Source organism: Schistocerca americana, chromosome 7, assembly GCF_021461395.2.
Source record: "Schistocerca americana isolate TAMUIC-IGC-003095 chromosome 7, iqSchAmer2.1, whole genome shotgun sequence".
NCBI lineage: Eukaryota > Metazoa > Arthropoda > Insecta > Orthoptera > Acrididae > Schistocerca > Schistocerca americana.
Window position 1 is genome coordinate 102692308 of NC_060125.1, and position 23928 is coordinate 102716235.

The window sequence follows — 23928 nt, forward strand, 5'->3', positions numbered from 1 at the left end:
TCTCATTCTGGGAGCATTCTATTGTCGACCCACGCAGCCCATCGACCTTTTATTAGGCTGTTAACGATGTTCGGAAAACTTCAAAGTCGATTTCACGAGAATTTTGGAGAGTTGCGTCTAACTGCATTTGGTGATCGATAGAGTTCTGAACTGCAGGTCCTCTAAACACAAAAAACTACAACAATGTGAGTTTCGTCTGGTCTCGTCCTTTCACGTTAGTTGGCTGGTCCGTAGATGCGAAGAACTGTATACTCGGCTATTGTGGAATCATAAGAGCATGGAAGAACACGATTTACTTTCCCTAGATCACGAATTTAATAGGCTTTAGCAACATGACGCTATTTAGAATAAAAGTGTACTATACATTAAATCACAGATACATTATTCAACACTGTCATACGTCGATTTACATAAAGTGAAACAACCAGCCAGAAACTCGCCTCTGCGATCTAATATAGAACAACTCGCTCACACTGTGAGTGGGGGACTCACACAGGTGCTTCACTTAAATGCAACAGAGAACTACCTTCTGAGGCTGCGTATGCGAAATCCACCCGCTCGTACTTGACCTTTAACCTGCCTCATCTTATCTTAGTCTGCGCTTCCAAATGCGGAACCTGACAGAACTTTACATGAATGCAACAACACTTCGAAAGGGGTCAGTACAACATTAAAAAAAAAACTTGGTTTTAAACACCAGTTAACGGGAAACTTCCTGGCAGATTAAAACTGTGTGCCGGAACGAGACTCGAACTCGGGACCTTTGCCATTCGCGGGCAAGTGCTCTACCAACTGAGGTACCCAAGGACGACTCACGCTTCGGTCTCACAGCTTTACTTCCGCCAGTACCTCGTCTCCTACCTTCCTAACTTTACAGAAGCTCTCCTGCGAACCTTGCAGTTTGGAAGATAGGAGACGAGGTACTGGCGGAAGCAAAGCTGTGAGGACGGGGTGTGAGTCGTGCTTGGGTAGCTCAGTTGGTAGAGCACTTGCCCGCGAAAGGCAAAGGTCCCGAGTACGAGTCTCGGTCGGGCCCACAGTTTTAATCTGCCAGGAAGTTTCATATCAGTGCACACTCCGCTGCAGAGTGAAAATCTCATACCACTGTGTGGTGGCTGGGAGCAGTAATAGCTGTGCTAAGCAAAGCACAGCGGTGCGGCAGCCTTGTGTGGTAAGACATGTCCCAGTGTCGCAGCGTCAGGTAGTGATTAGTGACGTAATGCGGCCAGTCCTGGGCGGGACGAACTGGCCAGCAGTAGCAGGCACTGGCGACTGTGGTGGCGGGGGGAGGAGGGGAGGGAGGGAGTAATACCAGGTGCAGCACAGAGGCTATCCTGGGTTATTGACGAAAATTGCCGCGTTAGTGGTCCGGCAGTAGGTCAGATGCAGGGTTGTTGGGTTGTGTGGGGGAAGAGACCAAACTGCAAGGTCATCGGTCTCATCGGATTTGGGTAGGACAGGGAAGGAAGCCGGCCGTGCCCTTTCAAAGGAATCATTCCGGCACTTGCTTGGAGCGATTTAGGGAAATCGCGGAAAACCTAAATCAGGATGGCCGGACGCGGGATTGAACCGTCGTCCTTCCGAATGCGAGTCCAGTGTGCTAACCACTGCGCCACCTCGCTCGGTTCAGATGCAGGAGGCACCAAGTTGCATACCCCCCTCGAAGACAGCTGCGAGTCGGTTGGTGATGGCCTGCAGGAGTCCCAGATAGGTCGCACCAGTTCAGGTCCCAGTAGCATCAGTTGCAGCTACAGCCCACAGAAAAGTGGCCATTAGAATCCATTTGCAGTTCACGTAGAGGGCAAGGCAGCGCAGCGTGACGTAACTCAGCACTTCACTGCACCAGGCTGGTGGTTTCCATCATGTCACTTCAGCAGTACTGTGGTTCTGCCAGTAGAACTTTCAGGCAACACGCTGGCTCGTGCGGCTACAGGTTGTGTAGGTACGAGTGCAGCAGTGCTTCCACCTCCAGAGCGCAGACTCGTATTAACCCTGCAGATCACTGAAACATCAAATTTTACGTTTTATTTTTTGCATTTATGTACACGTCTTATCCCAACTGCTCTTATACTAATCCAATCTCGTTCACGATCTCCAGTAGCTGATACGCTTAACGACTGTTTACTCTGTAAGTGCGGCCCATTCAGTCGGCATGTGGTGGACACGTGCGATTTTTCTGCTGTAGATAATAGTGGGCTACACAAACTGCAACCAGAAGCAAGGTGATATTTGAATATTACACATTTATCACAATGATTCTGAGCTGGTACCAGCCGCAGTACTGTTGTATGTGTTGAAGCATTTGCTCTGCACTTACATGCCTCTCCTGCACTACTATGAACTTGTCTAGAGAACTGATTCTGTTGCGATCCAGAGTAAGGTCACGTACTGTTTATCAATATTTCACTATCATGCAGCTCCACTCGTTCTGCACCCCTACATTGTACTTGGTCATAACAATTTACAATAACTACCGGTGCATCATACACTCAGTACATCTAGTGCGATCCCAACTTTTCGAAATAATGTTGCAGTGCAAGGCTGTCCTTCCCTGTATGATGCTCACCATTTCCTTTTTTGCGACAAAATACGTCATCTCTGCTTCATTAAATTGTCATGATGCATAGGTGACCAGATACTCCTTCCCCTCCGGTTGCTCTGTTACAACGCGGCCTAATACATGATTACTACTGTTACACGATAGTACGAACCCTTTTTCACAATTTGAAGGGATTAGCGCTGGACTATTGTTCGTAATTCCTTCACCTTTCCATTTCGATGTCCAACAGAACTAGTTCCGTCCTTGTGTGTTTATACCCACTGAACCAACTGATCAAACTCAACTTGGCATGAATCACCTGTGTGTCGTAAGCAATATCGGGTGCTCCGTCAATAACTGTATGACAGGTGGCGTTATTTATGCAGATTGTGGGACAAATTTCCTATACTAATTCGCTAACCTTAAAAACGACTGCAGTTCCTTGTCTATATGATGCATTACAAAACTCTGTAATCGTTCACTAAACTAGGTTATGTCCATACTTTTACAGTACTAGTGCACCCCATTCCTCTGTAATACCATCATTTAATTACTGACTAATGAAATCCTCCGTCACTAGTGATGGGGACCCGATATGGCTCACAGTAGTAGTAGTACACAGGTGTTTCATCCTCAGTTAGGATTTGCCTTTGCATCATTTTTATTTTTATTTTATTTTACTCGTCGAGTTCTGTAGGACCAAATTGAGGAGCAAATCTCCAAGGTCACGGAACGTGTTAGTACATGTAGTTACAACATAAAAGTAATAACAGGTAAAATGAAATGTTTATGAACCAAATAAAAGACGAGCCATAAGTTTAAGTAAACGCAATCAACAACATAACATAGGAATCACTTAGTTTTTCAACCAACACCTCGACAGAATAGAAAGTGTGACCCATGAGGAAACTCTTCAGTTTCGATTAGAAAGCATGTGAATCACTGCCAAGATTTTTGAATTCTTGTGGTAACTTACTGAAAATGGAGGCAGCAGTATACTGCACACCTTTTTGCACAAGTGTCAAGGAAGTGCGATCCAAATGCAGACTGGATTTCTGCCTAGTACTAACTGTGTGAAAGCTGCTAATTCTTGGGAATAAGCTGATATTGTTAAGAAGAAACGACAGTAAAGAATATACACTCCTGGAAATGGAAAAAAGAACACATTGACACCGGTGTGTCAGACCCACCATACTTGCTCCGGACACTGCGAGAGGGCTGTACAAGCAATGATCACACGCACGGCACAGCGGACACACCAGGAACCGCGGTGTTGGCCGTCGAATGGCGCTAGCTGCGCAGCATTTGTGCACCGCCGCCGTCAGTGTCAGCCAGTTTGCCGTGGCATACGGAGCTCCATCGCAGTCTTTAACACTGGTAGCATGCCGCGACAGCGTGGACGTGAACCGTATGTACAGTTGACGGACTTTGAGCGAGGGCGTATGGTGGGCATGCGGGAGGCCGGGTGGACGTACCGCCGAATTGCTCAACACGTGGGGCGTGAGGTCTCCACAGTACATCGATGTTGTCGCCAGTGGTCGGCGGAAGGAGCACGTGCCCGTCGACCTGGGACCGGACCGCAGCGACGCACGGATGCACGCCAAGACCGTAGGATCCTACGCAGTGCCGTAGGGGACCGCACCGCCACTTCCCAGCAAATTAGGGACACTGTTGCTCCTGGGGTATCGGCGAGGACCATTCGCAACCGTCTCCATGAAGCTGGGCTATGGTCCCGCACACCGTTAGGCCGTCTTCCGCTCACGCCCCAACATCGTGCAGCCCGCCTCCAGTGGTGTCGCGACAGGCGTGAATGGAGGGACGAATGGAGACGTGTCGTCTTCAGCGATGAGAGTCGCTTCTGCCTTGGTGCCAATGATGGTCGTATGCGTGTTTGACGCCGTGCAGGTGAGCGCCACAATCAGGACTGCATACGACCGAGGCACACAGGGCCAACACCCGGCATCATGGTGTGGGGAGCGATCTCCTACACTGGCCGTACACCACTGGTGATCGTCGATGGGACACTGAATAGTGCACGGTACATCCAAACCGTCATCGAACCCATCGTTCTACCATTCCTAGACCGGCAAGGGAACTTGCTGTTCCAACAGGACGATGCACGTCCGCATGTATCCCGTGCCACCCAACGTGCTCTAGAAGGTGTAAGTCAACTACCCTGGCCAGCAAGATCTCCGGATCTGTCCCCCATTGAGCATGTTTGGGACTGGATGAAGCGTCGTCTCACGCGGTCTGCACGTCCAGCACGAACGCTGGTCCAACTGAGGCGCCAGGTGGAAATGGCATGGCAAGCCGTTCCCAAGGACTACATCCAGCATCTCTACGATCGTCTCCATGGGAGAATAGCAGCCTGCATTGCTGCGAAAGGTGGATATACACTGTACTAGTGCCGACATTGTGCATGCTCTGTTGCCTGTGTCTATGTGCCTGTGGTTCTGTCAGTGGGATCATGTGATGTATCTGACCCCAGGAATGTGTCAATAAAGTTTCCCCTTCCTGGGACAATGAATTCACGGTGTTCTTATTTCAATTTCCAGGAGTGTATGTATTGAGAGGCAAATGTCAGAATACCTAGACTAGTAAACAGGGGTCGACAAGAGGTTGACGAAATTACGCCACTTATTGCCCGAACTTCCCATTTCTGAGCCAAAAATATATTTTGAGAATGGGAAGAGTTACCCAAAATATAATACCATACGACATAAACGAATGAAAATAAACAAAGTAGATTAATTTTCATGTTGAACAATCACTTACTTCAGATAGCGTTCGAATAGTAAAAATGGCAGCACTAAGTCTTTGAACAAGGTCCAGAAAAGGGGCTTCTCGCAACAGTTTACTATCTATCTGAACACACAGAAATTTGAACTGCTCAGTTTAACTAATCATACGCCCATTCTGTGAAATTAAAAAGTTGGTTTTTGTTGAATTGTGTGTTAGAAACGGTGATTTAGCGTTAGTTTATTTTCTACAAGCCATGAATTACCTGTAATACTACAGGGCATATCATATAAATAAGGAACAGGAGTGGCCCCAGCACTGATCCATGTGGCACTCCCCAATTGACTGTGCCCCACTCAGACCCCACATCACAGCCGTTCTCAACGCTGAATAATGACCTTTTGGTGTCTGTTGTTAAAGTAAGAGGTGTACCAATTGTGAGCTACTCCCTGTATTCCATAATGGTCCAACTTCTGAAACAATATTTTATGATCAACACAGTCGAACGCCTTAATTAAATCAAAAAATATGCCTAGCGTTTGTTTAATCCATCCAGTACCTCACAGGGAAAATAGAATATAGTATTTTCAGTTGTTAAACGACTTCTAAAGCCGAACTATACATTTGATAGCAAATTATGTGATATAAAATGATCAATTATCCTTACATACACAGCCCTTCCAATAACTTTAGCAACCAATGATGGCATAGAAATAGGTCTAAATTTATCTACATTATCCCTTTCTCCCTTTTTATAAAGCTGTTTTACAACTGAGTACTCTAATAGTTCAAGAAACTGACCATTCTTAAAGAAAAAATTACAAATATGGCTAAATACAGGGCTAACATGTGCAGCACAGTGCTTTAATATTCTGCTAGGCGCTCCATCATATCCATGATAGTGCTTAGCCCTTAGTGATTTAATTATGACTCAATCTCTCCCTTATCAGTTTCACAGAGGAGTATTTGAGACACCAGTCTCAGAAAGGCGTTTTCCAAGAGAGTCATATAATTCCATGTAGAAACTAAGTTTTTATTTAAATCACCAGCAATACTGAGAGAATGATTGTTAAGTACTATACATATATCTGACTTATCAGTAACAGAAATATTTTTACTATGAACTGACTTTACACCATGGACCTTGTGCTGCTAACCAGACACTTCCTTCACAACTGTCCATATGATTTTAATTTTATCCTGTGAATTAGGTATTGTATTTGCATAGCACATACTCTTTGTCTTTCGAATAACGTTTTTAAGCACCTTATAATACTGTTTGTAATGGGCTACTGTAGCTCGATTGTGACTACTTATAAAATTTCGATATGATTTACTTTGTTCTACTTATCCCAATAGTCAGCCACCCAGCCTGCCTTTTAATACTAGTACCCTGTTTGGAACGTTCTAATGGAAAGCAACTCTCAAAGAACATGAGAAATGTGTTATGGAAAGCATTATCTTTGTCATCTATATTATCGGCGCTGTAAACATCCTGCCACTCTTGTTCCTTAACGAGGTTTAAAAAACTCTCTATTGCCGTTGGATTAGCTTTCCTACATACGAGTAGTTTGTAATTATATATAACATTTGTTTGAGTACAAAAGCCTTTCAGTGCTAAAATTTGTGCTTCATGGTCTCAAAGGCCATTCACCCTTTTACTAACAAAATGCTCATCTAGCAATGTAGAATGAATATAAATACATTCTATGGTTGTGCTACTGTTCCCTGCAACCTGGCTGGAAAAAACACAATCTGCATCAGATCATATGAGTTTAGGAGATCTACTAACATTCTTTTCCTTGCACAATCACATACAAAATTAGTACTGAAGTCACGTAATTTTTGGTGCTTCCTATAAAGTGAACCAAGAACCCTGTCTGGATTGAGCAGAGAAGCTCTGAAGTCAGAGTTAGGGGACTTATAAACAACAACAATTAGAAGTTTAGTTTCACTAAATTCAGTTGCAAATTAACAATTTTCAAATAACTGTTCAGTGCTGTACCGTGATACGTCTACAGACTCAAATGGAATACTGTTTTTTTACGTAGACGGCCGCTCCACCACTCCTCAAAGAACTCCTTGAAAAACAGCCAGATAATCTAAATCCTGGTAAAAGAAGATTCTGAATTGTCAAATTATTTAAGTGGTACTCCGATAAACCAGAGTCAACATCTATAAGCAATTCGCCATCTCCAATGCCTCTTGCATTTATTGAAATATGCTAATTCCTTCTCTACTTGGAAACATGACATCCTCTGAAGGTGATTCCTTTGTTAGAGGGACCTCCTTTAAGCAGGTATACCTGTCAGCTAACTTCAGTGTAAAACATGTGCAGCTTTAACACCTACTACTAGAAGAATTTTTCCGTGAGTGATCCCACCGCCACCCACTTCACTGACACCTATTAGCTTTGCCAGCCTCCCCTTCCCAAACCTATTAAGGTGCAGGTCATGCCTAGTGAAACCCAACCTACTGATAAACTGACACCACTGCAACGTGACCCATGCCTTCCGCCATCAGTGCCTTCTCCAGCTCCATGTTACCAGGCCTGACAGCAGCATTAAGACGAAGCCGATCATGACGCAGAAACAATTGCACGAAGTGCACATTAATGCCACCAGTTTGAGTAGCTATCTTTACCAGGTCACCATGCACATCAATTCCGCGTCCCTATCAAGATGATTCCCTTCTCCACCCACAATCACTACCTGATTATCTTTCGTAAAATTCCTACGTATCTCCCCTATGCTGTCAGTCGCCTGAGCCAACCCTCCACTAGGCCTCACAATGCTGGTGACCTGGTACTCACTCTCCGACACTTCCTGCAACTGCTGGCCCACACCTCTACTGTGCGAACTACCTAGCAGCATAACTTTCTTTTTACTGTTAGAATTTGCAACTGACTTACACTTGCTAACCGTTAAGGACTGCTGCATGTTCCCTACACCTAAATCTACAATAGGCTCCTTTCCATTCAACTCTTATATACTGCATATACTCGAAGTACAACTGTCTGAATAGCTCCTCCTCTTCTAGCTGCCTTCTTACCAACCACAAGTTCCCATTTCCCAGCACCCTTAACCCTCCTCAACCTATTTAGTTCCTCCTTTGCTTCTTGTAACTGCACCTCACGGGGACAGATCTTACGCTCCTGCTCCTCTATCAACTTACTTCTACTATAAATTCTGCATTCCCAGGAGAGGATCTCGCTAGAATGCCCACTGGCTTCCCCACTGAACTGCGCCCCCCCCCCCCCTCCCAATGAAAATACTTTGATCAAATCCCACACCGGAAACCACTACTCACAAACTTACGACGAGGCTCGCAATTCTCGCTCATGGTAACAGGTACTGAAAAAACTAAACTACGTTACCTAAGTTCAATTACAGCAGTAGAACTATTTAAAACACTAACAACAGTGCTCTCGACATTCGCTCTCTACTTAGAAAGCAACAACTTTTATAATCCTACCAAACCAGAATTAATACCAATACCACAAAAACTTCACACAATATCTTAGCTAAAACCAGAAATTCAAGCGGCCACTGGTAAACTCAACGAAATTAAAATAGTGAATGAAGACTTAAATTAAATATTTCACTAGAAACAATGTGGTGTGCTGACCACACGCCCCTCCTATCCGCATCCTCACCTGAGGATGATACGGCGGTCGGATGGTCCCGATGGGCCACTTGTGGCCTGCAGACGGAGTGCCTGCCTACTAGAAACAATAAGAAACGTCCGCTGAAAATTACCGCGCGACGTTTACTAAACGACTTCAACGGACAGACAACTCTAAGAAAAACACATTCGGCGAACGTTTCGAAAACTTTATTAAACCATTATTTCGCCACAAACAGCACGATAAACCGTTTGAAACTACTAAATTTATGATAAATGTGTAACAGTGAAACGTAAACACACTGCTGAGGCCTGAGACTTGGATGAATGACTAAAGCACACTCACGAATAACAGACCTCTCGAGTCAATAACACAAGAAAGAAAGACTGAAATGAATGAAAATCCACTAATAAGTTACTTTTACAGCAACTATTAAAAAAAAACTTTCAAATAAGTTACAGAAGACTAAAACCTTATAAGATATTCGCGAGCAACTTGACCAATGTCCAGCACACGTGACGTCACCTACGTCACTGGGTTCACTTGTAAAAACCCACGAGCATTCAACCGATCCTCGAGTTCTAACAGTTGTTCCTCCATTGCTACTCTTTCCATTCCATTTTCCTTCTCACATAACGTAGTTACAGAGGCGGTTTGTTTATGGCTAGGGTTTATATTCATACTGTGTAGGTCGTCTTCGTCTAGAACATCTAAATTGACCAACGTCCGTTAAGACATCTCTATGATTTTGTCCCAGAATTATCGATAGCGACTGGCACTAGCTGTTCACCATACATGTGCATGCATAGAATACTCCTCTGTACAAAATACCCTGTTTTCCCTAAATCATCATCTTCTCCCAGTGGTTCAGCCACATGTAATGTTTTTACTGGCAGATCCATTACCGCACTCTCCCACGGTAGCTTCTCTGTATCTTGTGGTACTTTATCATATCACTTGATCCTTACTGCTATTACACGCAGCTATATTGCTTCGTCTTGCAGCGGCCTTGTGCGGGAACCGTATCTCAGTGATGCTGGGTCAGGTGGTGAAGTAATGTGGCCAGTCCCTCGTGGGACGTGCTAGCCAGCAGTGGCAGGCGCTAGTGGCTGTGGCCCATAGCTCCAGACGGCAGTGCAGAGGTGAGGCGCGTGGTGCTCCGAACCTGGAACATCGGCAAGGAGTGCCATGTCTGTGGGCTGGCAACAGGTCAGGCGCGGGAGGTGCGCAGATGCGGAGTGCGAATCAGAGATTAAGACACACAGGAGTCGGTTGTCGTCGGCCTATAGGAAGCCCCTGCAGGGTGGAGCCACTTCAGACCCTGGTAGCATCAGGTCTAGGCGTGACTCCTTAGGCGTAGGTAGCAGAGGCAGTGGCCAGTTGTAGATGAGAGATATTTTGTTCGTGCCGACCTATATAAGGAGAAAATATGTAGGTGTTCGTTCCTTCTGCGTGCTATACGAGATTGGAATAATAGAGAACTGTGAAGATGGTTCAGTGAACCCTCTCCCAGGCGCTTAGAAGTGGTCTGCAGAGTATCCATGTAGACGTACGTGTAGATTGCATGACCCACACTGGGTCAACAGCTGGCGTGGAGACTATCTCAGGTAGTTACTTTTAAATACGTTATGGGAGTGACAGCGATCAATGTGTAACAAATATTTACTATCAAAAAAAGTCTTGATCCCAATTTATTTATTACGGTGACCAGTTTCGACCACTACTGTGGTCATCTTCAGACCAATGAGTAAGAACCTCCTTCTGCTGGAGTAGTGATTCTCCAGCAGAAGGAGGTTCTTACTCATTGGTCTGAAGATGACCGCAGTAGTGGTCGAAACTGGTCACTGTAATAAATAAATTGTGATCAAGTGGAGTAGTGATTCTCCAACAGAAGGAGGTTCTTACTCACTGGTCTGAAGATGACCACAGTAGTGGACGAAACTGGTCACCGTAATAAATAAATAGTGATCAAGACTATTTTTGATAGTAAATATCTCAGGTAGGCTGCAGTCGACTTCAGATATATTGTATGGCCGGAGTGCCTGTTATTTGTATTGACTACTCCTGGTCTAGCTCTCACAAGGCTCCGGTTAGAGACCTGTAAAGAGGCCCAGATAATGCAGCTTGAGGTGACCCAGCTCTCCACTGCCCCAGGCTGGCAGCAGTGTTGTGGCTTTGCCAGAAGAATTGTTACGCAGCACGCTGGCTCGTCTGGCTGCAAGTTGCGAGGCCTGCTAAGCAACAGTGCTGGCAAAACACTTGGATGTCTGTCCTTACTGGGCAGTACTAGTCAGGTTTCACGGTACAGCTAAGAGTTCCAGTGCTTGAAAGCTAGTCTTCAAACAGAAGCAAAGGTGATGATCATACCTCCATCATTTCAAAGCAAATTTCGTTCAAAAGATGAAGAAACGGTTTGCAGTTAATCATTATTCTCGGTGCTATCCTTTCTGGTAGGAGCGAAAAATCCACTTGCTCAGCCAGTATTTAGACAGGAAGAGTAGGAGACAGGTACAGCCTGTTCCTGAGAAGTCATGGCAGTGAAAGGCTGCCTCTTCTGTCATAATATGCACTCATTTTCGACGTACATCCTTTAAGCTCCCTTCTGCCTTTTTTTATATTTTTGAAAGTGAATTTCTTCCTTCGTCATAAAGAATAGGTGTAGTAGTTAGACTTATCATAGTTTATTTCATCACCATCTCATTCAAAGATTAGATTTAGTCACCTGTTCCAGTCTCATCCATCCACTTCTCAGAAGGTCCACTTCTTTGCTTTCCAGTCGGCTGATAACTCATTATTTTTTTGACAATCTTTTTTCCATCATTCTATCAACATGATTATTTCATTATATTCTCTTCTATCTATTTTTAAATCTGATCTCACTTTATAGAATAAAGCCATAACTTTATAGAATTTTATTTGTCTTTCCTTTCATGTTTTTCTTCCCAAAGTCCTTCCAGTTGTTCTGCAGATGATTTGAAATTTATTAACGCTCTTCTCATTATCTTTGTTGCAGTTAAAACTAGTGTCACATCATAAATAATTGGAGTGAATACTTGTTCTAAACTTTTTAAATTTATTATTAGTTTCTGTCTGACTGCTTTCTAGTAGAAAGAGATCTTTATTACATTTGCAGATATAGTTAAATTGTAGTATATTCTGTTTTGACTTAATCTGTATTCTGCTCTTTGTGAGTTATGCTCTGTTTCCTGTGTATGTATCTGTTCATCAGCATATAACACAGTATTTAATAGTATACTGGATCCTACTTAAATTCCTTTCCATGTCATAACTAAGTCGTCAGTCTATGTATTAAATAAAGTGGGTTATGGGCTACACTCTTTTCAGACACCACTTTTTTAAATTTCATCTGACGATTTCGAACCTGAGGTTACAACTGTTTTGGTATTTACATGTAGGCCCTTTACGGTATTAATAATATGTTTACGAAAATGTTTTATTTCTAATGTTTCCCACAGGGGGAATCTTTTTACCTTATCAGAGTCTTACTCGTAATCAGTAAATGCTAAATGCATTCCTAAGTCGAATTCCCGACTTTTTCAATAACTTGGTCCAGACAGACACATGGGGATAGGGGTTTGTTAGTTATTGGGAGCACTAATGTTAGGCGGGTCATGGAGTCCCTGAGGAACATAGCGGCTAGGGAGAGGAAGAAGTTCAACGTTGACTCGGTGTGCTAACCAGGGGCCTCGTCCGGGATGAGGGAGAGGCTCTTCCGGCGGCTATCGAGCGTGCGGGGTGCAGCCAGCTGCAGATTGTTGCACATGTCGGCACCAACGATGCCTGTCGTCGGGGTTCCAAGGAAATCCTTGGGTCCTTTCGACGGCTGGCTAAATTGGCGAAGGCGGCCTCCATCTATCGAGGACTGGAAGCCAAGCTGACGGTTTGCAGCATCGTACCCAGAGTGGACCGGGTTCCTCTGGTGTGCAGTCAAGTGAAGAATCTAAACCAGAGGCTACGTCGACTCTGTGACGAAAATGGTTGTAGATTCCTCGACCTGCACTATGGGGCTGAAAGTTGTAGGACGCCCCTCGATAGATTAGAGGTGCACTACACACAGGAAGCAGCTACATGGGTAGCACAGTACTGTGGTATGGACATGGTTTTTTTTTTATATTAGGTTCCTCCCCACGGGAAACTAACCGTTAGTCTGGAAAATTATAAGTTCATGACACTGATGTGGCTGTGCCAACCCTAAAAATTGTTAGTTCGCCTAAACAGGGCATTCCAAAGTACTTAAGTATGCTAAATCTCAAGTTAGTAAATTGTCGAACTGTCTTTAGCAAGGTCCCCGACTTACTCTCCGAAATAAACAGCAGTAATGCCAATATTGTGTACCGAAAGCTGGTTGAAACGGGACATAAACAGCAGTGAAATTTTGAACTCTTATTGGACAATGTTTAGGAAGGATAGGACTGATGCTATGGGAGGTGGTGTGTTCCTTCCAGTTAAAAGCTGTTTAAACGCAGTTGAGATCGATACTGGGTCGAACTGTGAAATAGTCTGGATAAAGCTGTCAATCAGACAAGGAGTGACCATTGTATTAAGATGTTTCTATAGACCACCAGCATCCGCAACTAACGTCGCAGAACGTTTCAAGGAAAGTCTTGAGCAGATAGAAATAAATATCCAAATTATCCATTAGTTATAGGTGGAGACTTTAATCTGGCGTCCATTGATTGGGAAAATTACACGTTTAACACAGGGGGACAGAAGCGAAGACTCGTGTGAAGTTATGCTATGAGCACTTTCAACATACAACCTTGAGCAATTGGTTAGAAAACCAACTCGAGATGGGAACATATTAGATATTTTGGCGACAAACAGACCTGATCTTTTTGAGGAAGTTAATCTAGATGAAGATATTAGCGACCATAATGCCGCTGTAGCTTCTATACCAGTGGAAGTTGCAAAAACCCAAAGAAACAGCGTAGAGTTTTCTTGTTTGGGAAAGCAAATAAAACTGTCATTAATGAATATCTTCATAGTCAGCTCCAAGCATTCACCGCGGGGTACAAACATATTTATCATCTTTGGTCTGAATTTAAAGGTATTGCCCACCACGTGCTAGAGAAATATGTGCCTAGCAAAAATGTAGGGGAGGGAAAGGAAAGGATCCACCTTGGTTCAACAAACATATTACGAAGTTACTGAGAAAGCAGAAACCTTGCACAGTTTTTTTAAACGTAGTCACTGCCCCGCTGACAAACAGAAATTATGCGAAATGAAAGCAGCTGTCAAAAGGTCAATGAGAGAGTGTTTTAACGAATTTGAAAGCAATATTTTATCTGTAGATTCTAAAAATTACCCCAAAAATTTTTGTCGTACGAAAAAACTATGAACGCTACAAATAATTCAGTACCTTCTCTTGCTGAAGTACGGGTAATGTAACGGATGATGATAAACAGAAGGCTGAAATTCTAGCTTTCAAAAACTCGTTTACGGTAGAGGACTTTAGCACCATCCGCCCTTTCAATTGTCGAACAATCGCAAGGATGGGTGACATAGTGTTTAGTGTATCTGGGATTGTAAAACAGTTAAGATCCTAAGGCGCCTGTAAGATTTTATGTTGACTATGCTACAAATATAGCACCATTCGTTTCCATCATCTATCAGAGATCATTTTAACAGCGGAAAGTTCCACGGGTCTTGAAGAAGGCCCAGGTCATAGTAATCTATAAAACGGGTAGAAAAGCGGATGCACATAATTACCGGCCGATTTCACTGACATCGATTTGTTGTAGGATCGTGGAACATATTTTGTGTCCAGACATAATGATCATTCTAGACTCTGAGAAGCTCATCTGCAGAAACCAGCACGGTTTTAGGAAACAGCGGTCATGCAAGACACAGGTGGTCCTCTTTGTGCATGATAGGCTCTAGACACCGGCTCCCAGGTTGATGCCATATTCCTCGACTTTCCTCGACAGAGAGTAGTATGTCGTCCTGAATGGGGAGACTTCAACAGAAACAAGAGTTACAACAGGTGTGTCCGAAGGCAGCGTAATAGGTCGGCTGCTTTTTACGATTTATATAAACGATCTGGTTGATGGTATCGACAGCGGCATTAGACTGTTTGCCGATGATGCTGCAGTCTACAGGAAAGTAGTATCACACGAAAGTTGTGAACAAATCAATGAGGATTTGTAGAAAATAAATGCGTGGTGTAATGACTGGCACTTATCTCTCAAGATTAGTAAGTGTAACCTACTGCGTATAACAAAGCGAAAATTCTCATTAATCCACGAGTACAAAATAAATGCCCAGTCTTTGGAAGTGGTAACATTAATCAAATATCTGGGTGTGACTATTCGAAATGTACTCAAATGGAACAATCAGATTACACAAGTAATAGGTAAGGCGAATTCCAGATTGCGGTTTATTGGTAGAATCCTGAAGCGATGCACTCCTTCAACAAAGGAAATTGCTTACAATATGTTCCTCCAGTCTTAGCGTACTGTTTGTCTGTATGGGACCCTTACCAGTTGGGTCTGATTCAAGAGATTAAGAAGGTCCAAAGAAGAGCGACAAGATTCGTGACAGGTACATTTAGCCATCGCGTGAGCGTTACAAATCTAATAGAAAGTTTGAAGTGGGACACACTTGCAGATAGACGACGCGCTAAACGGAAGGGGCTGCTCGCTAAATTCCATATGTAGTGCATATATTATTACGATCAACTTTCATATCGCGCAATGATCACCATTCCATTCAAAGATAATGGAAATTAGAGCTCGTACTGAGGCGTTCAGACGTTTTCGCCTCACGCTATCCGCGAATGGAACATAGGGGGGTGGGGGTGGGTGGGGGGGGATACGACTTTGGCGCCAATAGTACCCTCTGCAGCACACCGCTTGGTGGTTAGCGGAGTATATATGTACATGTAAATGTAGATGTTATATATATATTATCATTACACAAACGTCCCCTCCTGAAGCGTTATTGTTATGCTGAAATTATTGCACCAGAAATAGCTTGCAAACTTTGCTTAAGCGTTTTCCTGTAAATTTTATATCCTGTGAGAGATGCTAACTAACTTCTTGACATGCCTTTTGGTTGTCGCAACGATCCGCATTGGTTGGACCACGTGCAACACAAATCACTCCCTTCAGACTCATATGCGGTAGTGAAAACTGTCACGCAACGAAATACCGATATGAGAAAGGGTAGATCTAGCGAATGAGTTGAAAGTCTTCGTCTCTCAAAATATTACAAAATAGGTAATTGAAAAGCGAATAAACTAAATAATGAAATGAGAGACCTGTCCAAAATCAACCCCAGTTTATTATGATGTACGCTGTTATTGCGCACATGAACAGGAACTAATGACAGTTCTTGAGGTCTCCAACGCACAGAGAACACAAAAACTAACGTTTGGAAACATTGAACAAATCCAAACTAACAACTGACCGACTTGGGAATGACCACCATCTCTCAAATCATATATCAAGGACATGGCCATAATTATCGCACAGTGATTACGCCGAGTTGGCCAGAAGGATACATGACTGCCACTTGCAAACCAGATACAGTGGATAGGGAAAAAATGTGAATAGTGGTAGTAATGGGATGGTTGTGTTTGACGGTCAAGGCACGTGTTGCGCTGGATTGTGCTTGTTCAGTACAGACTACGCGTCAGTGCAGGTTGTTTACGAGTATTGCACACTTGGTATCTGCATTCAGAGATCGAGGTCGACGTGCAATGAAAGACCTAACAGAGTTACAAAAAGGGCGGATTGTGGGTTCATAATTAGCTGGACCATCAGTAACCAAGGCAGCCAACTTATTGAATGTTTCAAGAGCAACTGTTTCAACAGTCATGACAGCATACAAAAAACATGGAGACATCATCGTGTAAACGTAATAGCTGGCGCAAATCAAATCTGTCAGGGACCGTCGTACGCTAACGCGAATTGTGTCAGAACAACACAAAACTGTTGCGGCTAAAGTGACTGCAGAGCTCAATAGCCATCTTCGAGACCCCATATCTATTAACACTTTCCGCCGACAACTCCATAAAGTGTACATGCATGGACGAGCTGCTACACCGAAACAATTAGTGACGGCAATAATCGCAAAGAAGCCTAAAACTTCGTTTCAGGAGCACAAATCCTGGACGACTAATCAGTGGAAACACGTCATATGGTCCGACGAGTCAACGTTTTCGTTATTTCCAACATCGGACCAGGTTTAAGTCTGGAGAACGCCAGAAGAAGCCTAGAATCCTGATTGCCGATTCCAACGGTTAAGCTTGGAGGTGGAAGTGTGATGGTGTGGGCAGCCATACCATGGTATTCCGCTGGTCCCACCGTTACATTACTCTCAAACGCTGTGTTACAGCCAATAATTACATGAATATTTTATGTCATTATGTGTACCCCATGATTCAAATGTTGTTCCTCGACAGTGATGCTATATTTCAGGACAATCGTAGTATGAGGAGCATGCAAATGAACTGCGGCGTCTTCCCTGGCCAGCACAGTCCCCGGACTTGAACGCTATTGAGCTCTTGTGTGCGGTATTGGTACGCAGACTCCGGAGCTCGTTTCTGCCCCCCTCGTCACAACAGGAGTTAAAATAGGTTCTGATCGAAGAGTGGCAAAGCATTCCACTCAAGACTAAACAGTCATTATATGCCAATGTTGGCATCGCAGCTTTATTACGGGCAAATGGGGGTCCAAACCCTTATTAATAAACCATTCTCAAGTAAGTACTGGTGTTCACATTATTTTGCCTGTCCCCTGTTACTATCCTGGTCATAAAAGGCCCTCAGTTGCTTAAGGAAGAAATATACAAATTAAAGAATCTAGTCGACCAAAAGGAATACCCGTCAAAAGAATGAATAACTATTATTTTCTGTTCCGCTACGCTGCACTTTCTCATCATATTTTGTGTGCTAGAGAGTGTAAAGCTACAAGTGATGTAGCTGACTGCCCACAGCAACACATCTGTCCCAGCTCCTCCATCCAGAAATGGATACGTAAGTCGGCCGTCCCCTTCCAGAGTCGAAATACCAGTGGTCTCATTTCGTTTTTGAAAAACGAAATAAGTGTTCTGCCGAAATTGTAGATCCAGACTCGACAGTTTCTGCTTTCTCTCTCTCTGCAAAGGCTGTGTAATTGTTTTCTGTCAATGAAAAGCTTCGCTAAGTGGTGGCCTATGATATTATTCTTAACAGACTTAGAAACTGCTCACGTGGCAAAAATTTTACAAAGTTAGCCCATTAGTCCTAAACTATTCAGAATGGGTGCTTGAGAGTGAATGTTTACTTAATTCATAAATCAGCCGAATATGCTTATGCAAAGTAATTACGTTTTATGATCATAAGGGGCGCACAGCACAGTATTAAAACTAAGGCATTTCATTTCATTTTAAAATTTTGTAGAGTTGTCCCCCCTAGCTGTAGTACATACAGTTTGTGTACAAATATGTTCCTGAGTGCAGAATGTTTATACAGCATGGGAAAAATGAAATTAACCATGAAAATATTTCATACATCGTATATATGCAACCCTATTTGCACCACTGGCTTTGGGTACGAATGATGTAAGTTGTGTTGTCTATTTTAAGGTGCATAAAATATTTTCAGTGCTAGTTTTGTTTTTATTTTATCCACAATGGATGTGAAGTGGTGGTTGCAAAAATCATTGTTAAAATGTTGGCGTAACCAGCTATTTACAGTGTAAGAAACAATTTAAATTTAAGATTTTCGAAGGCTAGCCCTGCTTCATCACAACATTATTGTACAATAACTTCTGAAAACTACCTAGACATAAACGAGAAAAATAAAAATACCCTCTTCCCCCGCATCCGTGTCTTCTTAAGACGAACATCCACATCACTTTCAGCTGATAAAACAGTCACATGTGTGCGCATCCCGCATACCTTCCCGAAACCCACACCCTGCAAACAAAATGGCTCTGAGCACTATGGGACTTATCTTCTAAGGTCATCAGTCTCCCAGAACTTAGAACTACTTAAACCTAACTAACCTGAGGACATCACACACATCCATGCCCGTGGCAGGATTCGAACCTGCGACCGCAGCGGTCGCGTGGTTACAGACTGGACCGCCTAGAACCGCTCGGCCACCCCGACCGGTCATCCTACAAACAACACAGAAGTAGCGCGAGTGAACACTTCTAGAGTGTAACCATGAAATGACAGGTACGGAAGAAACAAGGGTGATACACAAACTGGTCGCAGGTTCGAATCCTGCCTCGCGCATGGAGATGTGTGCTGTGCTTAGGTTAGTTAGGTTTAAGTAGTTCTAAATTCTAGGGGACTGATGACCTTAGATATTAAGTCCCATAGTGCTCAGAGCCATTTGCGCTATTTGATACACAACCATGGCAGGTGATCGAAAATTCATACCCCATCTATAACGAAAAGATAACGGTATACTGTAAAGTCGTTAAATAAGAAGGATCTGCAACGTTTCCGAAAAAAATTATTCGTGTCACCAGTATTCTGTTCATTTAACGCATTATGATTTCCCGCGTTGTATAAAGAGTGAATTACCTAAAATATTGCGAAAATGGAACGTGCTATTGATGTGCAGCTTTCACAGAATCGATTGGTAATCAGGGGCTCGTATTACAAGCCAATCAACAGATTTTGATAACACTTATAAAGTGTATTTTTTGTACAAACATACATTTTTAAATGAAACAGCCCCTATTGACATTAACAAACTAAATAGTGGCAGTCCCTGAAGAGGTATAGTATTTTGAAAGGTTCCCACACCGATAATTGTACAATACCTGTGATAGCAAACGACGGTAGTATCGATCATGCATTATGTCCATGTACAGAAGTTAACACGATTCTCATAATAGTTTCCATACAGCTCTTGATGGAGAGAGATAATATAGGGGTGGAACCTATGTTGATGGAGATTGGGTAGGACACTTGCCTGACTCATGATTCTTCCTCGTGGAATTGCGCGAGAGTTGATGTGCGGGTCAACTGCAACAGCAGCAAGAACATTATTTTCCCCCTCGTTAGTCGTTACTTGTTTCCTTCTGTTAAGTTGTATGGGTGTTGGAGAACCAGTCTGATATAACTGGTTGAAAACGTTGATAAATAATTGCCTAGATGGTTGACGTCTATTGGTATATCTTGCCTCACTCAGGGTACAAGAATCAACTTCATTCTTCGTACACTGTCCGTACACCGTGAGCATGTCGGCTTTCTCTGCAGTGGTAAATTACACCGTCCACTCATGGCCTATTTCACGTAGTGTTACACACTAATTGACTAGCAAGTCGTTATGCACTCAAAGCATTCACCGGCACACTGTAAGGAAACATACCAACGTCGCACCTAGCAACTACACAGGTTGAATGGCACAAACAAGAGTAGATGTGGAAACTTTTCAAAACACGATATCTCGTAAACGACTATCACTAGAAATCTTGCAACAAACACCACTGACGTTCTAATTTACACGACATCTAATTTGTTAATGCTAGCAGGCAGTGTTCCATCTTTTTAAAATGTGTATGTTCGCACGAAAAAATACGCTTTATAAGTATTATTACAATCTGTTTGTTGACTAACAGCACGGGTCCCTCACTGCCTATCCATTCTGTGGAAACCATACATCACTACCACCTTGCTGTTGTGGCTGTGCCCTCTTGTAATGTTTTGTGGTTCAAAATATTCAAATGTGTATGAAATCTTATGGGACTTAACAGATAAGGTGATCAGTCCGCAAGCTTATACACTACTTAACCTAAATTATCCTAAGACACACACCCATGCCCGAGGGAGGACTCGAACCTCCGCCGGGACCAGCCGCACAGTCCATGACTGCAGCGCCTTAGACCGCTTTTTTTATCTCATTTTGTTCGTTGTATCTGCTCGGGGCGGACGTCGCAAGACACCGGTTTCCGTTCGCCGTTGAGCCATTAACTCAGTTTTTTTTTTTTTTTTTTTATTACAGAGGGCACCTAACCCTCTGACCGAACACGCTGAGTTACCGTGCCGGCTAGGCTAATCACGCGCGGCCATGTTTTGTGGTTCCTGGCTGGAACAGGAGACGGTGGCAAAATGCACACGTGATTAAACCACACTTTATTACAGGAACCAGTTCAGAACTTAACTTCAATTATGACCAGTCTGAAGTTCGGCGGTTAACAGGAATCAAATAACGTGTAGTAATTCTTGCATTTTGCCCGTGCCCATATCACAACTGTTTACAATTACTAACGTTCCCTCACAGCTAGCCAAGGTGCAGGGCCACGACTATGACTGTGGAAGACTGGAGCACAGTGCGAAGTATTGAGATGCACAGATTGAGAGACCGAGGCAGCTCGGTCGGCGGCGGCGGTACGTATGCACGCTGCCCAGGGAGCGTTATCGGCGAGTAGCCTGGGGGCGTGTCATGGCCTTCTCTTGTCACAGGCGCGCCTATTCCAGCGACTGCTATACAATGTTCCTTAGTGCCGACCGGTGTGCTGGCGAATGCGTGTACCAGCACACTTCCATTTCCAAAATATTTGCGGTGCAATGTTTAGGTGATTCATCCTTTACATTTATTTCCAACTGCTCTAATATATTCATTTCGTTTTCTTATTTTGTGTACGCAAAATTGCGAGATCCTCATCAATTTCCAACACGAGATAACCAAGTTTCATGAATATGCATGGGTATGGCTGACTTCTCCAAATTGTTAATCCGAAAAGTGTCTCAGTGTTCTTTGTACCTTAAGCTAAAACGACCTACCATCTGGCATATGTAGTTCGCATTACAGCTGCTAGATTGAATTTTGTAGGTAGCAGCTGTCTCGTACACTGCTGGCCATTAAAATTGCTACACCAAGAAGAAATGCAGATGATAAACGGGTATTCATTGGACAAATATATTATACTAGAACTGGCATGTGATTTCGTTTTCACGCAATTTGGGTGCGTAGATCCTGAGAAATCAGTACCCAGAACAACCACCTCTGGCCGTAATAACGGCCTTGATACGCCTGGGCATTGAGTCAACCAGAGCTTGGGTGGCGTTTACAGATACAGCTGCCCATGCAGCTTCAACACGATACCACAGTTCATCAGGAGTAGTGACTGGCGTATTGTGACGAGCCAGTTGCTCGGCCACCGTTGACCAGACGTTTTCAGATGGTGAGAGATCTCGAGAATGTGCTGGCCAGGGCAGCAGTCGAACATTTTCTGTATCCAGAAAGACCTGTATAGGACCTGCAACATGCGGACGTGCATTATCCTGCTGAAATGTAGGGTTTCGCAGGCATCGAATGAAGGGTAGAAGCACGGGTCGTAACACAACTGAAATGTAACGTCCACTGTTGAAAATACCCTAAGTGCGAACAAGAGGTGACCGAGATGTGTAACCAATGGCGCCCCATACCATCACGCCCGGTGATACGCCAGTATGGCGATGACGAATACACGCTTCCAATGTGCGTTCAAATGTGTGTGAAATCTTATGGGACTTAACTCCTGACGTCATCAGTCCCTAAGCTTTACACACTACTTAACCTAAATTATCCTAACCACAAATACATACACCTATGCCCGAGGGAGGACTCGAACCTCCGCCGGGACCAGCCGCACAGTCAATGACTGCAAATGTGTGTTCACCGCGATGTCGCCAAACACGGATGCGACCATCATGATGCTGTAAACGGAACCTGGATTCATCTGAAAAAATGACGTTTTGCCATTCGTGCAGCCAGGTCCGTCATTGAGTACACAATCGCAGGCCCTCCTGTCTGTGATGCAGCGTCAAGGGTAACCGCAGCCAGAGTCTCCGAGCTGATAGTCCGTGCTGCTGCAAACGTCGTCGAACTGTTCGTGCAGTTGGTTGTTGTCTTGAAAACGTCCCCATCTGTCGACTCAGGGATCGAGACGTGGCTGCACGATCCGTTACAGCCATGTGGATAAGATGCCTGTCATCTCGACTGCTAGTGATACGAGGCCGTTGGGATCCAGCACGATGTTCCGTATTACCCTCCTGAACCCACGGATTCCACAACAGTCATTGGATCTCGGCCAATACGAGCAGCAATGTCACGGACGGCCGGAGTGGCCGAGCGGTTCTAGACGCTACAGTCTGGAACCGCGCGACCGCTACGGTCTCAGGTTGGAATCCTGCCTCAGGTATGGATGTGTGTGATGTTCTTAGGTAAGTTAGGTTTAAGTAGTTCTAAGTTCTAGGGGACTGATCACCTCAGAAGTTAAGTCCCATAGTCCTCAGAGCCAGCCGGCCGCAGTGGCCGTACGGTTCTAGGCGCTCCAGTCCGGAGCCGCGCTGCTGCTACGGTCGCAGGTTCGAATCCTGCCTCGGACATGGATGTGTGTGATGTCCTTAGGTTGGTTAAGTTTAAGTAGTTCTAAGTTCTAGGGGACTGATGACCACAGCACTTGAGTCCAATAGTGCTCAGAGCCATTTGAACCATTTTTTTGCTCAGAGCCGTTTGAACAATTTTTTGAGCAATGTCACGATACGATAAACCACAATCGCGATGGGCTACAATCCGACCTTTATCAAAGTCGGAAACGTGATGGTAAGCATTTCTTTAAGCATTTCTTCTCCTTGCACAAGGCATCACAACAACGTTTCACCAGGCAACGGCGGTCAACTGCTGTTTGTGTATGAGAAATCGGTTGGAAACTTTCCTCGTATTAGCACGTTGTAGGTGTCACCGCCGGCGCCAACCTTGTGTGAAAAGCTAATCATTTGCATATCACAGCATCTTCTTCCTGTCGCTTAAATTTCGCGTCTGTAGCACGTCATCTTCGTGGTGTAACAATTTTAATGGCCAGTAGTGTATTTGTTTGCTTAAATCTTACACATCTTGTACATCTTAAGAAGGCGCTACCGTGAGATAAGTAGCTATGTTATTTTATTTTTATCGTTGTTTTTTATTGTTTATATTGCTCGCATTTAGGGATTTGTATACAGTAATTCTGATGATGAAGGCTTGACCTCCGAAACGTGAAAATTGTATTGCTTTTTACATTGTAAGTATATGGTTGTG

General features: G+C 43.9%; 1 protein-coding gene across 1 annotated transcript in view; it reads left to right on the plus strand.

Moving 5' to 3' along the window:
- Positions 1-23928, plus strand: part of LOC124622379 (protein white-like) — a 247111-nt gene that overhangs the window by 221870 nt on the left and 1313 nt on the right. The gene's annotated exons all lie outside the window — the stretch shown is intronic.